A 14,476-nucleotide genomic window follows, 5' to 3' on the forward strand; every position below is an offset into this window, starting at 1 on the left:
AATGCGTTATAAGATTCCGATTTTATTTCCTGCTGCTAGGTTGGTATTCTACGTTACTGTGATAAGTCCTGTTCTCGAAATCATTTGATATTGTCGCATCCGACATTACTTTAGTTCCTGGTCCTTACGTCGAGCAGAATATCGTGGAAAGGCTCCGATCTCTCGACCATGATTGTCGCATGCGACAATACCGAGTAATTTCAAGAAAGAATAGAGTCCCAGGATGTTTTTTCATACTGTTACATTTATAAAAATAAAATACGTGTATCATTGCAACGTCACACTTAAATTATTCTTAAACGATAACCAATGAAATGATCATGCTTACGATTGTGCAGCAGAACGAGACGGTTAGTTTTACAATCGGTCCTATTATGGAGTTCAGACAAAGTGAAAATGCATTTTTCCTGTTTTTTATTCTTTTTTATTCCTGTCGCTGAGGTCTTAAAGTGGAATCTGTATTCTCCAATAATTACGTAGATATCTATTTTCCGTAATTTCACAGAAATATACCCAAAGAAGCAATATAAATGGGATCTCGAGGAAGTACTTTAGCTCGTACAAAGAAACCGTATCGTATCGAAGAGGTATTAAGAAAATTGAAATTGACGCATCAGGTACACGTGAGTAAAGTAAATATGACGAGTTCTAGATTCATTCGAGAGACTTTCTAGAAATATAGTTAATACAAAAATTCTTAAATTTAGAAATGAACGTTGTAAGAAATTATGGGCATATTGATAAATAGCCATTTACATATTAATTTATATTGAGGCATGCCATATCCCTATATGAAATCATTTCAGCATTTCACTATATTTAAAATCCTCACTGACTAAATTTCATGGAATAGTCACTATGAATTTTAACAACTTTGTAGTTTCCCATAGCAAATACCTCTTGGCTGTTTAACAAAGTTATTCCTCGATTCACTCTCCTGCTGCACGGCAAGACGTTTAATGTCATTCACACGGTTTGCGACAAATTAGACGAGAGTGCTATAATTCAGAGTTTCAACGAACAGATTGCTCCACAACTTTATATACTGTACACAAATAATGTAACAAGAGCACATAGGGTATTTGAGGCTTTATTATGAAACAATATGGACGCTTGATTAATTGGTAATATTTTACAAAATTTCATGACACAAATATACCTGAAATCACATTTATTTCCCTATTCACCTTCGAAATCATCAGGACAATTAAATATTCATTTGACTAAACAAGAATTCCATTACACTCTGTACAGATTGGGTAGAAATTTTCGTAACGATCGTGTCATCTTATATGATGAGACATTTACTTGCATAGTTTCAATGAATTGATACGTACAGTACTGTTCAAAACGAATTTACGAGATCGAAGTATTCCGCGTGCCGTAATTAAGTTTACTCGTAACACGGTTAACGCGATCATTGATTCTGAATCCATCCCTTACGGCAATTCTCATTAAATCTTAATTACATTTACCTATACGCTTGCTTCGTATGGACAAACGAAATGAGTTACGTGTCCTACAAAGGAGTAACGTTATCCGTCTATTTTAATCAGTTGTACACCTGAATTAAACTTTCAGCAGATCCTTTTATTCCAAATTTTTATATTTTTACTTCACCATCATACATTTATCCGACATTTCGAAATTTTATGCAGAGTCGACGTTCTATTATAAAAAAAGATTAAAGACCCACCCGTTATATGCAGGCTACGAACATCCCCATGTTATTGCTAATTGCGATTTATTATGTTCCATATCCAATGTAACTTTCAATATTTCACTACGCCAGTATTGTAGTTCTAGATTCTATGGCAATTCAATATGTACTAAAATATACATGTAAATCTTTCACTGGGATAAGCGACCTGATTGCGATTACCGATATCGATTATACATCTTGATCGATGACGCAAAAAAATCCCGGGATTTCCATTATTTGTCAAAATGATATTCCATTGGTTAAATCAATGTACAATAACGATTATAAGCATGCATGGAATATTCTCTCGTATCTGCTAATTGCAAACTATTAAGTTCAATACCCATTGTAAGTTTCAACGTATACTGAGAGATACTGATCAAAAGTTGAGCAGGAAATTTCACTATTCCAGTACGTACCCTAGGTGCATCCTTGCTGTTCATGAAGTTGGAGCAAATAGGGAAGTGGTCTCGGGTTCTCTGAGCGCGGCGGCGTGGAATTGAGAAATTCTAGTTTAGTTTTACTAGAGAGGCTGTTCCGTTCGATTCAATCGAAACAATTTAACTCGCCGAGGATAGACGGCGTATGGTGGTAGCTGTGGTGGCAGCACCAGTCAACGTGAGTACCCCTTCTTCAATCTTCTTCATTTTACACTCCTATGCTCCAACAATTAATTCCGTTTCTTCCTTTTAATCAGGTTAAGAGGTAAACTCCACCGGTTCCTCGTTAGCACGCAGAGGACATACACGTGGCCCTGTACCAAATCTATCCGTACGCAGAAGTAATACACGTGCTTTTGGAATACCATGGTGAATTGCGGTGTGGATTTCAGCAATTTAGTTAGAAAATCTTCAACGGCTAAAGTAAACAGCGGTTACGCGTTGCTCCAGGTTGCTACGAGTGATGCTGTAAGCGTGTCTATTCTTATGTATATAAGCCAAATAGGAGTGTGAAGGTTCCGCGTGGGGTTGTTAAGGGATTGGTACGGAGGCTGGATGGGAGGGGCGGGAAAGGAGCCGTTCCAGCTCTGTTTCAAGCATTGTTATTCAGACTGCGTTTGCGCCTATGTAAATGTTGGCTAACCCACACGGTCTACTATAGACTCCCTAGACGCCCCCTGAGGTATAATCCTGGTCCCTTTGACGGAAGGATCCAAGTCAAGGTGGCGACGTAAGAATACGTGGCTTCCGAAGAGCACTTCCGGTCAGTTTCAAGATCCACATATGTCAATACTCGACTGCGTTACGGTCCCTTGCTCTTTTACTATTAGTTTCTATTGAGCGCTGTCTATGTATACTATAGTGTATCACAGTATTCGCTGGGTTCTCTTTTTATGGCGCAAGTACACGCACGACTAACCGATATGTGTTCCAATTGCCAATTAGAAATTGCCAAGTTGGCATTCAGTCATTGTTCACTTTGTAAGCTACTGGAATGCCATTAAGTCCTTGGCGTGCTTTGGAAAATTAAAGTTGCCTCTGCAATTTTAGTGGCGAGCGTCGCGTGGCAACTTTTCATATTTATGTATTGTAAGAGCAACCTTTGGAACCCGAAAGTTGTATAACGTATTGCGTGCTTTTTCAAAAATGTTAACAATGGCTACCTGGAGCGACAGTATATTCCCGGATGAATAACCAGGGAAATTGTTATTACGTCCATTCGTTTAAAATTATCTCGTGCTACAAGTGGTACGTTCATAAGTAAACAGAAAATAGTATTTTTTTTTTTCATTTCATACAGAAAATCAAAATTTGTCAAGTTAGTTCACGTTTCGGTGGTATATTCGTGGTAATTTCAAATTCGTGAGAATTGTATAACCGATAATCGATAACTGATGTTATCACGATACTACTGTTACTTGATATCCTTGCACATAATAAATACAATAAGGTTTTACGTTTTTGTTTAAGTACGATTTAGTACATTGTTTTTGCTGAAACTGCGATCCGAATAATTTACATTTTATTTGATACTTGCTCAAAGGCTTCTATCTCTATATTGGTATGACGTACTTTTATTGGTCGTTTCATATGGGTCTAGTGTGCTTCGTTATTTTTTAATGGAACTATACAGAGCAGCGCATTCCCGTCGATAACGATTCTCGAGACGTGCGTGATATATTTTAATGTGCGGGATCATTTTGTACGGGTTTTTTAATCGGTGTTTATCGTCGTAATACCCCGACCGGTCTTCTGTGTAAACGCGTGGAAACGAACTGCGACTTACTGGAAGTAAATTTTAACTTTGTAAATTAGAAGTTTATATTGCTACGACCAAGTAATTACGTATACGTATATATGTGTACGCAGATAATTGAAAACAAGAATTTCTGTCACGTTTCACTGTTACGCTTTACGTTTACGAGGTGTTCAAGATTGTGTTGATACTTTTATACGTATAAACTTCTTCATATAAATGTTGTGTGGATTTTACCACCACTTGGTGACGTCATGCAGTGAAAAAAAAAATTATGTCCACCTATAAACTTGAAGAATTTGTAGAAAAACTGTATATCTGTAACGGGCATTATAATGCCTATTTTTGAAACAGCGATAGAAATTTTACTGAAAGTAAATATAATATTTGTTAGTACTATAGATCACTATCCGTTATATGCGATCGTGTAGATATTATTTGTTAATGGGTAATGACTGTCGTTAAGTTCATCTGTCACAGTAGTATACCTACTATCTACCCCTGAAAAAAATAATTGATATTGTTACCCTATCGTTAGTAGGTTATGAGGCAATTATTGTGAATTCATATAATCACAGCTTTTTTCGCACTAAACTTAGTACCTGCTGTTCTTGTGGAGAGATATGGATAAGGTGGTCGTCAGGACGTTGGCGAATATTACAATACTTATTCTGAGATTCGCAATAGGTAACGAGATTAGGATAAATATACTGAATCGATAAATCGACAGATGTGACATATCACAGGATGATCGTTTTTATAGCCACGTGGGGGCGGGGAGGTTGAGAGAAGATCGCAAAAGAAGGCGAATTCCAGGGATGGTAAAAGTAGTAGATCTCGTTAATGGTGCAGTTTTTGCTCCATTAACATCGTGCATGGCGAAGCGTCGCGACGGTCCTCGCGAGGGCCGAGAGTCCTCTTTTGAGAAAAGTTTCGTTCGAAGAAAGTTAATTTAAGTGAAAACTCTATTTTCAGTATCCCTATCCCAGGTTTCCTTCGGGGCAAAAACTAAGTCTCCGAGTTTCCCGTTCGTCTTGGGAGTGGTGCTCCGGAGGATGAGCGAGGCAGGAGTCGTAGAGAGAGAGAGAGAGAGACGAAGAGTAGCGAATCGGAATTGAAGAAGGAGCTGATAAGGAGAGAGGGAGAATGAGAGTGAGCGAGTGAGAGCCGATGAAGGCAGCATTCGGATAGAAATACGAAGTCAGGCAATCGTTAGACGATCGTGATTAATTTCGCTAATTAATTGTCGAAGAAATGAGGAAATGAAGAGCATTTATTACTCGGCCGCGAGTCACGGGCAAGGAGGGCTCCTCGGTGCCAGAGGGTGTCAGACCCTCCAGAAGCTTCATTCATCTCAGGAAATCCCTGTGAAGTGGGCTCTTTAAATTGAAACTCAAATACGTGCCAACTGGAAGGGCGGGCGTGAAAAAGACCCATTAAATTGGTTATTTTTCACACCCTCGTGGTACCTAACGTCGTAACGGCATTCGGGGACGATATCGTACGAAATTCCGAAACTCTCCGCTAGGAGTCGCCAGCGTGATCGATAGTCCGTCCGCAGACACTCTAAACCTTAGCTTACCGTAATGGAGAGTACCGCTTCGAGTTATTGACAGTTAACTTCGAGTCTCTTGTGAGTACCATTGCCATTGAGTGCTGGCATTCTCAAGTATACCCCGGTCAAGTTCCTTATTTCACCGGTTTTACAGGAGGACAGCGTGGAATACAAATAATCATCCCGCACTGTGGCAAGAATAATATTTTAAGGCTAGAAATACACGTACAATTTTTACCTCTTGTCTCGCCCAACATAAATATACATAACAAAGACAATATTTTGTTAAAAGTACCAGACGCCCCGAGCACTCTCTGGATTACTTGTACGATTCCATTTATTATAGAAAAATCAAAATAAAACTGAACTAGTAGAAACTGCGAGTAAAACCGAGTCAGATTTAACATGCCAGTATCCTCCGTTGTTTCGCTGACTCCATATTTTGTTATGTAGATCGTGTTACCGAATAGCTAACGCCTATAGTCGTATACTGTATTCGTTTACGATGCTGTGAGTGTAAGATATTTCAATTAGATATACCCAGGGATCAACGTCTCGACTTGTGTATTGTGTACAGAGCTGTGTTCAGTGATTTTTCGACGACTCTATACACAGCCAAATGTGCGCGTGATAGATTCACTGAGGGTAGGCGGTCTGGTCGTGATTAGCTAAGCTTATGATTAATTATTATACCCACCGTTGACTCTCGTATCCTCGTAAGCCCTTACCTACACAAGCATCCCCTCCATACACATTTCAGTACAATATTATCCTGTAATAGTAATTACGTATACATAGCATGCATTGTGACAGTGAAAGATTTTCGTGTGAACACATCCTTAGCTTAATCGTTCTCAACTGCCTATACTCGTATCAAGTATAGCTTTACCATTGAATCATTTGTCCAAGTCACAATTTACCGTAAGTATCATACGTTCTCTTCTGCTTTAAGTCTGTTATATAATGATATATAATATATATCACAATAAATAAGTGTAATATGATATTATATATATATATATATATATATATATATATATATATATATATATTAATAATTATATACATATATACCACTGAGCGTCGAGACGCGATATCATCCTTAACCGCAACATACGCCACGGAAGACATTTTGATCTCGGTCGAAAAATATAATTTTGTCCCCCAAAGCCTCGTCGCCGGTAGCCACGATGCGGACAAGACTTTTCCCCGATATCGTCGTTGCTATACAGTGTTCGCCACCCCAACCTAAGTGAGTTACGCGACACTTTTTTTGTCAGCCCCTTATTTATCGTTATTTGTATACGCGTCTTGAACCCCAGCCTAGAAGATCTCGCTCCGTTTCGTACGCTATAGTGTCGCTCGAAGGGCGATTTTTTTTAGCTGAATCCTTCGATCCTTATCGCCTCTCGACAATGACAGGAAGCGATAGCCAGCTGGTTACACTTAACTGAATCCAATGGCCGATAAAAATTGCAGCTCGAATATCAAATTGAATCTCTACCTATTCGCGTGTTACGTAATGAGACGGTGGGCTCACTTCGGATCCCTTTATCGCCGCTAAGATCGGGCTTATCAACGATCTCATTTATATCGCTGGGTCGATTTATTCAGTTGCACGGACCCGCCCCTGTCTTACGTTTCGCCAGCCTGGTGCCTGTACGTAAGTAGACCAGCCGAAAGCGCGTCTGTCAGTTTTTAGCAGTGACATCATATATCATATATGCGAGTGAAACGTTGCAAAGGACCAACAGCTGGACCATCTATCTTGCACGGCTTAACTCCAGACATCCGGTATATAGTATATATACAGTGCGCTCCAATAAGGAGGCTCACGCGGTTGCCGACTCAATTGTTAGCTGGATGGGAGGCGAGGCGTCGTTTCTAACCTATAGCACGGAAAGCTTATCCTCTTGGTGGTCTGTTCGCGATCTTCGTCTTTACGAATCGTAGTAGCTACCGGGTACTCGTGCGCATGCGCGCGCAATTTACGTAACGCAGCTCTCCTCACATTTCCTTATACGCCGTACTTCAGGGGTGGCTAGTGAAATTTGGTTGGAATTAGAAGGAAAAAAAAAAAAAAAAAAAAAACATGAACTTTACTACCGAATTAAGGTAACCTTAAGGCGGATCCCTAAATTTTCCTGGATTTACATGTTTTTACATTTGCCCACTCTTACGACTCATGCTCGGCCATCTTAAGTCTCAACATTCCTCCTTTCCCACACAAATATTTCTCTCGCGACGCTGTCTCGCCAGCTGTGTATTATCTGCGTGATGTATGTGCTGGGAGGAGAAAAAGTTGAAAATTATGATAATCGCGACACAGCCGGAGCATCGCGACGCTCTGTGCTTTCATAAGGTGTCCATAGGGTATGATCGATTTTTGTATAATGGGGTACAGTAATGAAATAGATACGCTCCTGCGATACCTACTGACAATGCATATAACAGGGTTTACCCAGGTATGATTACTGTTACACTTCATATTGCCTGGAGCCCTACCGTTGGTGGTATTATTTTATTACGGCAGTATATCTATATATCGTCGGTATAGGATCTCTTGCAATTATATAAGTGTTGCATAACCAATGGTGCTACTGTTCGTGGGATTAATCATCAAACTGATAACATTTCTATTTCGTCATGATATTGTTAATAAATTAATGGCATACTGTAGATAATTCTATGTGTTCGCTATGAATTTATCTGGGTTAACTGTAACAGTGTTTGATCCATTCGTATCGAGCGTTCAAGAAACTGATGTAAAATGCGAGCCTAATACGCGTAATAATAATAATAATAATAATAATAATAAGACCACGCCCGTAGGCGGAATACAAGGTGGATTTTTATACAGTACAAATAAATATTAAAGGATTTAGGTGTTTCGTCGTTTCAATTGAAATCGAAAGGATTAAAATTGGTAAGACCACGCCCGTAGGCGGAATATTCGTATCGAGCGTTCAAGAAACTGATGTAAAATGCGAGCCTAATACGCGTAATAATAATAATAATAATAATAATAATAAGACCACGCCCGTAGGCGGAATACAAGGTGGATTTTTATACAGTACAAATAAATATTAAAGGATTTAGGTGTTTCGTCGTTTCAATTGAAATCGAAAGGATTAAAATTGGGTCAATTGATATACGTTCGATCGTTGATGCTTCGTCCACGCTTTCGTGTACTCTGTGGGAACTCGTGCTCGTCCAAGAACACAGCGAGGCATCCGGGCTCGACGGTGCCAGTCTCCAAGTACAAAACTCAATTACTGAAACTGGAATGGATTTTCAAGTAAATATGATACACCTTGACGGCCTAGGACGACGTCGCCATAGCGCGTCGAGGTTTGATTTAGTCGAGAGGAGAGAAACGGACAATATCAAGTCTGCTAACGCGTTTAAGATAAACTTACCGGGGGATTAGGCAATACGTGATTTCCACGAGGAGCAGGGTGTGTTTTGATAGGGAATATACGCCAAGGGATTATTACCAAATTACACAGGATTACCAACTGCACGAGCTTTCAGCCGTAGACGGCTTATAGAACGACACGAACCCACTCTTTGCGGTGAAAACTTTAATTATTTCGAATTAATTCCGTCGATCGTCGGCGTACCCGCTAACCAATCTTCTCTGGGCGGGACATTCAAAGTCCACAGAATATCTTTTATTAATCAACATGGTTGAAAAAGGACGGATACGTTATATATAGATATATATATATATATATATATATATACCTTGAGTAAGTGGAACGTGGAAAATATACGTAAAAGCTTATGAAAAAAAGCTATAGAGAATATTTGCTGTGAAATGAAAATTTTTATATAACATACATCGTACCTACTGTATATACGCGTTAGGTTTGATCGTCAAGAAATTATTTGAGTTTTAAATTGATTTCAGAATTTTCTTTGCCGCCGACTGATTTCTTCCTACAAGAATCGCGCGGTCCTCGTGACCGAGTATCTTATCAACCACAGTTGAAGAGTCTCGACGTTATCGGCCCTAAGGACACTTGACGTTTTCAAAGGAGATTCCTGCCGCACTTCACTCCTTGGGATTACTGGCGGTACAATCGGATCACAGATTCACAGGGAGACGTTCGAGAACGGATTGTGATAAATCGTAGATTTTACGATGCTACCCAGGATATAGGCGAGTCATAGATGGAGCTTCGAGACATGTAGAGAGGTATGAGCGGACCTTGGTCGGGGCTGAGAAGACTCTAGCACGAGATCCTACCTGGGTCTTGTAGGTCATACTCGTACCGGATCCTCTACAGGAGCCAGCGGCTCTGTATCCTTTGCCCGTAAATGTAGCTACGTAACCAGGTTTTGTGGAGTATCGGTATCCTCCCTGTAGAATCTCCAGTAGACCTCGCAGAACTTCTCATACGTTTCTGGCTTCACCTGGTCTAGGGTTCTACCGTAAGAGACATAAGTCGTGTGGGGGCGCACATGCCTGGCATACACGTTGCTCTGCTACTTCTTCCAATCTCTATTCCGCAGGGCTACTTAATATTGCAGCGTATTACTCCACGGTGCACGCTAGCTATGCGACTGAATTCATATACCGGGTGTGCTCCTTTTCCTGATCCTCACGAGTTCAGACTGATTCTACCCCGAGGTACGTGTTCACTGTGTTTGTATGGTGCAACCTTATATGGTAAACCAACTGTATGGGGGTTTTATGGTGATTTTTTTTTTTTTTTTTTTTTAGAAATTTTCGGACGAACCCTGGTTTCTGATCAAGTTCATACGCACGCTTAATGATGATTGGCGCAAACGTCCCAGTGCCACTTTGCTGACATGATGTATCTTGCTGGTAACTGAGGAACATGCAGCATCCATTTGCTGAAAATTTCATCTCGCTGTATTACGTCTGCTGTAATGGATGGTCGCTGTTTGCCAGGATGAAAAAAACTTAGCGTACCTTCATAGAAATCAGATTGCGTCCAGTGACTTATTTTATTTGTATCCGAGACACATGGGCCTGGAAAATCGGGGTATGGCGCCCAAGAGAAACTGACCCCTCGAACCTTAGACGTGCTTATTGAATATTAAACGGATCTTCGGTTCCCGTGGGGGTCCGTATAAATTATACAGGCGTTGTACTTTGCCTGCCCGGAGTGCAGTTCGGCTCCTTTCGTGGTTCGGTAATTGAATTTTCAAACGGTATAAGCGCTTTAAGACTTTATGTGCACTTTGCGTGATTGTACGTAGATATTTATGCTTGCGGTTTTTCATATCGTGGTTTGTAATTTGATAAAATTACAAAATTCAGTAATCGTACGTCCGGGCCTGTATTCAATGGGATATCCAAATTATTTGGATGTATAGTGACTCTTTATATTTTAAAAATTTTTATATTCTACTCCCACTGTGGTTTCTAGAGTAATGCCCATATACGGGCGCATCGTTAACACTCGTTTCTACATCCTCGTTTCTATGTCTGCGGTAATAGCGAAACCGCGAAACTTTGTAATTGAAACTATCCCGATATGCTTCTGACCGCTAAATCGTAGGATTTCGTATGGCCATAATATACAGCCAGGAGTTTGTAACTGATACAAGAGCTTTGTCTGTCAAAACTAAGGAAGAACAAATATCATCATTAAATCTCTTTTGACAGAGACTTATGCTAGTTGGGATACGTTAGAACAAACCATTCTCCAGCAGCGACTAGAGTTAAAAATTACAAGACAAACCAAATAACGAAAAAAAAAATTTTTAATCTTATTACCATAAGCATTTCTATAAGCATCCGGCTAAATAGTAATATATTTATACAATGTGCTAGATTAATATACAGTGGATGTATCGATTTGATTTTCGATCTGAAGGGTTACATGATATATGGTACTCTTTTTTTTGGTTAACCACGTAAACCATGTAAAGTCGATTCTACCATGCACGACCACACGTGGCAGAGCCTCAGTGTATGCCTTCTGCCACATCGTGGATGCTGATCTCTTGTTGCCGAAAGTGCAGATCTTTTTGGGTTTAGACTGAGGTAGGGATTATAGAATTACTTAGGTAGGGACAGCCAATGTAAATACTGAATGAAGTAGGTACCAGGAACGTTATATATATAGTCACTGCGGCTTGTCTGGTATTATATATGTATCGTCTCGAAGATCCTAGAGACAGATCCTGAGGAATGCTGAGCTTTCTAAAGCACAGTCGTAGCACAGATCGGTAAGAGGCAAATAAACAACGCATTGTCATATAAATTATTACACTAGAACGCGTTACTTTTATGAGCAACGCACGACGCTCGACATAAGCAGTTTATGAGAGCACAGTAAACCCTACGTGACGATATTGTCGAGTGACATAACGTTCACGAAGAGTTAACCTAGACCAGTTTTTATCGGGATATCCATATCCTGATCATATTGTACATACGCGTCCTTGGACGAAAAAAGGAAATATTTCAAATTGAACTTATTCATAGGAATATAATTTTTTTCTTCACTGATGTAATTCCTCGAGAAAACAAGACTGCGAGTAAAAACTTTATTTTCAGGTTAGTATATATATATATAAGATTAAAAAGAAATGCGACAACGTCGTCCGTTGAGTTTAGACTGTACTCCAACTACGTTCCTCTTATCATACATAGTGCTGCAACTATACAGTCGAGTTCCCTTTGAAAAAGGTATACAGAGTCCGGACTTGCTTACACGTGTTGGCCGTAGACGGTGGGCCGGGAGGTAGAAGGTAGATATACACCCACCTAAAGTATAAGGTATAATAGCTTGTAAAGAGCAAGTCACACGAGCCTTATCACGGTCTAAGCAGCTGTGATTTACGAGGCGAGCAGACCGAACGAATGGCTTTCTTGGTAATCAAAGGCATACACGTATAAAGATTAGGAAATAAATATATATAGGAACGGCGAAATAGTTGGAGTCTGACGATCTTCCTGATAGCTCAGAGACGTTCCTGATGCTTCCGAGTACAACGGTAAAAGAAAGACCATTGCCGTATTTTCACGTGCCACGTCGCGAGAGACTCCGCTAAGAAGAGAGACGATTTCTCGTAGCCAGGCAACTATGTACGTCACGTCTGGGTTCTGGATTACATTTATACCCCATGCCTCCCTCCCACCCTCAGCCGGTTGAACCCAGGGGGCCGATGCGCCAATACGTGCCTATAATCTTCCATCTCGCCTTCACCTTCTCGTCTACCCCCCTGCCCCATCGTCATTTCCCTCCCACCTTGTCCCCCTCGCACTCGCTTACTCACACCTTCGGATACGGCAAGTCTACCCTTACGTCTTGCCAGTTTACCCTCTTCGTTCAACGTTCTCTATGCTTCGCGCTCGCCCTTTCATTCCGTCCTTGTCCTTCTAGAGGAATCCTGCATGGAGTTGCTTGTAGATCTCTGATCTTTCGTTCGCTCTATTGCTCCTTCGGGACACTTTACTCCTGTGAGCGATGTCTTATCCATGACTCGAAAGTCCTCACGCCGGACAATTTCATGGAGCGGCGGGAAATTACAGCCGATTTTCTTGGCTTACTCGTGAGGCTGTGTATATAGGAGTCACTTTGGGTTTTGCATCTCTCGAGGTAGGGACCAGGATGCTTGTCAGTGAAATATTTTTGGGACTGAGCGAACGGATTTTAATTTTATTTAACTGGAACACTCGGACCGGAGAGGGGAGTGGGGATATTTTTGAAAAATGTTGGTGGGATTGAAATTTTTTTTTTTTTTTTTTAATATCTCTGTTACGTTGATTTTAACTTTCTATGTGTTACTTTCATGCTGCCTGGCAGCGAATTGTGTTTCCTGTAAGAGACCGGCGATGACGACGTTGCCCATGAAGGGTGTGATTTATGACGGAGGACTTAACACGAACCCTCTGGTTTGTTTTTATCAATAGTTAATTCGCAATTTACATCCCTTTAAATATTCATACGGCTGCTGCGGCTGGCTTCGAGCGGCTTGCCTGCTCTCGGCTTACTTATTTGAGTTTCTCTCTGGTGGCGACAGAGACCTGCTACATGCCTGGATATCCATAGCCTGTAGGAGAGCAGAGGTGGGACGTTGAAATAAACATTTTTTTCTTTTACTCGGTGATTAGCTAACAAGGGTGTATACGTAGGTGTGTTATTTTAATTTGTTAATTAAGATCTCGTTAATGGGAATATTTAATTAATATTAAAATTTGTAATATGCAATAGGGATATATACTTTATGTATTGTGACGTGGCATTTTGGGATGCACTTCGAAAAATTTGAAATTTTTCGATTTTCGGATATATACCGAGGTTCCGTGCCTGGGGGAGGATATTTCGTGGCGATGGAGTCTGTTGTCTTATTTTCTAAATTTATATTTATTTTTTTTTCCAAAATTAAGGACCCCGCCGCATTATAGCTGGGCATGGTAAATTTTGAAAACGGTTTTAAGCGGTAGAGCTTTTCGGTAGCTGGCCTTCATTTTTATCATGTAATTTCGATTCCTTCTAGAAGGATGACATTTATTCGTAAACGCGATTTCTATTGAAAAATTTTTACTGTATATACTGTATAGAATATATCGTATTGCGGGTTAAGATACAGGATGGAATTGGAAAGCGTTACTTTTTTTTTCGCTTTATTCATGACTCTTTTTTCCATTAAGATTCAATTGAACTGATTGCTCGTCAAAGTGGGTTCTATCTGTGACTGTCGGAGAAACGTTACAACTAGATCCTGACGGGTCCGTGTTCCACGACGGGGTTGCCCATTTTTCGTTTACTCCGGGCTTGGCGAAATCTTTTATTTTTAACTTGCCGGAATTGCGCCAGCTGTCCTCGTCCCACGCCTTCAGCTGTACTGCCAGCTAGACCGACAATAAGCTGATAATTGAGCTTTTGAATAATTCCAGTTATATAATCGGTTTAATAAAGCTTTCATTTGAGAATATTCACGGATTTTATGAAACTGCCTGTAGTACACCATGTGGGATATCAATGTGAATTTTTCCTGTTTATTCAAAAAAAAAAAAAAAAAAAAAAAAAAAAAAA

General features: G+C 40.2%; 2 long non-coding RNA genes across 5 annotated transcripts; both read left to right on the forward strand.

Annotated features, from left to right (window-relative positions):
• The first annotated feature begins 512 nt into the window (after positions 1–512).
• Positions 513–4,248, forward strand: LOC112494588. 2 transcript variants are annotated; one of them, XR_003060172.1, is made up of 3 exons: positions 513–623; positions 2,115–2,320; positions 2,400–4,248. It is a non-coding gene; the product is annotated as an uncharacterized LOC112494588 (long non-coding RNA). The 2 variants fall into 2 exon arrangements; XR_003060173.1 differs by having other exon boundaries at positions 513–617.
• A 642-nt stretch (positions 4,249–4,890) lies between these two features.
• LOC112494586 lies at positions 4,891–12,022 on the forward strand. Of its 3 annotated transcripts, none has more exons than XR_003060170.1 (4): positions 4,891–6,374; positions 9,367–9,890; positions 9,972–10,089; positions 10,183–12,022. It is a non-coding gene; the product is annotated as an uncharacterized LOC112494586 (long non-coding RNA). The 3 variants fall into 3 exon arrangements; XR_003060169.1 differs by having other exon boundaries at positions 4,891–5,531; positions 5,608–6,374; positions 9,367–10,089; XR_003060168.1 differs by having other exon boundaries at positions 9,367–10,089.
• Positions 12,023–14,476: the final 2,454 nt, after the last annotated feature.

Source organism: Cephus cinctus, unplaced genomic scaffold (assembly GCF_000341935.2).
Source record: "Cephus cinctus unplaced genomic scaffold, Ccin1 Ccin1_scaffold0638, whole genome shotgun sequence".
NCBI lineage: Eukaryota > Metazoa > Arthropoda > Insecta > Hymenoptera > Cephidae > Cephus > Cephus cinctus.